This window comes from Myotis brandtii, unplaced genomic scaffold, assembly GCF_000412655.1.
Source record: "Myotis brandtii unplaced genomic scaffold, ASM41265v1 scaffold420, whole genome shotgun sequence".
Lineage (NCBI taxonomy): Eukaryota > Metazoa > Chordata > Mammalia > Chiroptera > Vespertilionidae > Myotis > Myotis brandtii.
Window position 1 is genome coordinate 1,692,138 of NW_005366109.1, and position 3,096 is coordinate 1,695,233.

Consider the following 3,096-nt stretch of genomic DNA (forward strand, 5'->3'; position numbering starts at 1 on the left):
ATTCATTTCAAATGGGCCGGATCCGGCCCGCGGGCCGTAGTTTGCCCACGGCTGGTATAGAGTCTACTATAGACTTCAGTTTATTTTAAAGTATCAGTACAGGTTCATTAGTGGTGACAAATGTACCATACTAATCTTTTAAAATAAGGAAAACTGGGTATGGGTATATGGGATCACCTCTGTGTACTATTTCTGCAACATTTCTATAAATCTGAAACTATTCTACATATTTTTTTAAAAATTGTAAAATACAAATTTGCAACTAGCAGACAAGTAAGTCCTAGAGATCTAATGCACAGCATAGTGAATCGTCAACAACACTGTTATGAACTTCAAACTTGTAAAGAGACTAGCTCCTCACTGTTCCATCACAGAAATCACAATTATGTGATGTGATAGAGGTGTTAGCTAATGCTATGGTGGTCATCATTTTGCAATCTATAAGTGTATCAAATCAACACATTGCATGCCTTAAACGTACAGGATAATGTATGTTAATTATATTTCAATTTTAAGAAATTGTAAAGCCTGATTTTTATTATCTGAGCCTGTAACTTCTATTTTACTTATTTGAACATATAAAGCCTTAATATTTACCAGGGACAAAACTATCCTATAAAGAGGAGTATTATTCTTTTATTCAAAATTTCAGCAAGAATTGAACACCATTTTGGAAAATGATGTTTCCAACAGTAATATTATTCATGGTCTTTAACCAGTAAAACACAGCTATTATCAGTATGCATTTACAGTTGTAACATTATAGCTCTTCATGAATCATGAATTGTCTTTATTTTAAAATATCAGTGTTACAGTACTCTATTGAAGTTTTACTTCTTCCATACTTAAGAGTAAGCACCTGACTAAATCACTGTTTTCTAGTATAGCAGTATTTGATTTACTTATTGAAATATTTTATTAGAAATTGATTCCATTTATCCTTTATATAACAATAAAGGCATTGGATTGACCCTTTTAAAAATTGTGTATATAGGAAAGTTACATATAAATTTCATTTTAGGATAGTGGGTGTGATGGATGTTAGAAATGTTCCGATTATAACAGAAAGTGTCTGCTAAGTCTGAGAACCACAATCTTGGACTAAAATCTTTTTGAGGGCAAGAAATGTTTATTTCTTACTGCACCCTGTACCAACTGGTCCTCAATATTTAATTTCATCATTGCAGTTTCTTTTTATGCCTACTCAGAAGCCAGTATTCGCTCCTCCATTCTGGCCATCTCAATTTTAACCAGTGTCTGCCCTCATATGCAGGCAACTTGGGTAAATACAATCCATTTCAGCCAGTGGTTCATTCCCTGCCAGTGATTAGAGCCAGGCAAGTGACCCAGGTAGGATGAGGTCTGAGGAATTCTGCGGAGGAACAAAAGGTTATTTTCACTGGACAGTTGGTTTATACATGACACCTGGAATCATGGTAGGTATTTTTAATCCTCACCCAGGATATTTTTCCATTGATTCTTAGAGAGTGGAGTGATGGGGAGAGACAGAGAGAGAGAAGCATCAATGACACATCGATTGGTTGCCTCCCACGTGATCTCCGACCAGGGCCAGGGATCGAGCTTGCAACCAAGGTACATGCCCTTGACGAATTGAGCCCGGGACCTTTCAGTCCGCAGGCCAACAGTCCATTCACTGAGCCAAACCGGCTAAGGCCATGGTAGGCATCTTTGGTCACAAATATTATTAGCCCCAAAAGGAACCACTGAAAGGCTGGGCCAAACTGGCTAGGGCCATGGTAGGCATCTTTGGTCACAAATATTATTAGCCCCAAAAGGAACCACTGAAAGGCTGGGACAGATGGAAAGAAACAGGTTCTTGGTATCTCTGAACCCTCTATCAACCCAGTCTAGAACTGCTGAAGTGCTTGTAACATTTGATAAAGTTGGGTCTCATTGCCAGCAATAAGCATCCTTACTGATATGACCCTCTTCACAAGCAGCTGTGCTACTAAGAAATAGTTATGTACACTGTGTGAAATGCTGGTCAGAATGCTAGGGAGGGAAGCCATAAGGGACCCTCTCAGCCATCAGCTCCTAATTCAAAACACCTGTGGAAAACGTCTTATTTATTTATGCATGTATTTATTTTTATTTCCCATTATTTTAAATTTTACTGGGGTGACATTAGTCTACATGAACATATAGGTTTCATGTCTGGATTACTAATTTACAAAGTCTGTATATAGGACCATGTGCCACCACCCAAAGTCAAATCTTCTCCTGTCACCTCATATTAGGACCCCTTCCTTCCCCTCCCTCTGGCAACCACCACACTGCTGTTTGTGTACATAAGTTTCTGTTTTATATTCCATATGAGTTAAAACATATAGTTCTTAGACACAATAGAGTACAACACCACCGTAAGGAAAACTTCTTGAGGTCAACCTCACCCTTTCACATCACCACTTCTCAGGTAGGTTAACTTGGAAGTGAATTGTCCTAATTGCTAGCAAAGCTGGTGATACAATAGGTATTTTTTCAATGCATATAAGGATGAGTTTAAGAAATAAGCAAGGGCTATCTTTTGACAAGTTTTACTTAGCAAGTACAGAAGGCTTCTTCTGTGAAAATAGGTTTAAACGACTGAATTTATGAATCTAATAACGCGCCCATTTGATGATGTTATACCCAACATGTGAAACTAGTCTTTGCTGGTTCCCACAACTCACCTTTTGATATGTGGCCATTCTTCTTTATACTGTTTTCTCCTTCAACCCTTTATTCCTTCCTTACTTCCCTCTTCCCACCTTTCCCACACCTCCTTATACTTAGAAACTATCTGTTTGCAGGATATAAAGAATTACATCTATTCCCAGTTCAGAATGAGCCTGCAAGACCCTTCACATCCTGAGGGCAGCCTTTTTCTTCTTTTAAGAAAGAACATGCTGGAGAGTTTACAAATTAAACACAGTCTTATTTAAATGCTTATTTTATTTCAGTCTATAAGTATGGCCATTTGTTTGAGTTGCTCACATAAATCCATTCCATCCAGAAAGGAAATGTCAAGTGCTTCTAGCAGTGTAAGCACAGTTGGCATGGCCTACACAAAGATCTTCCACCACAGTCTATAGAAAA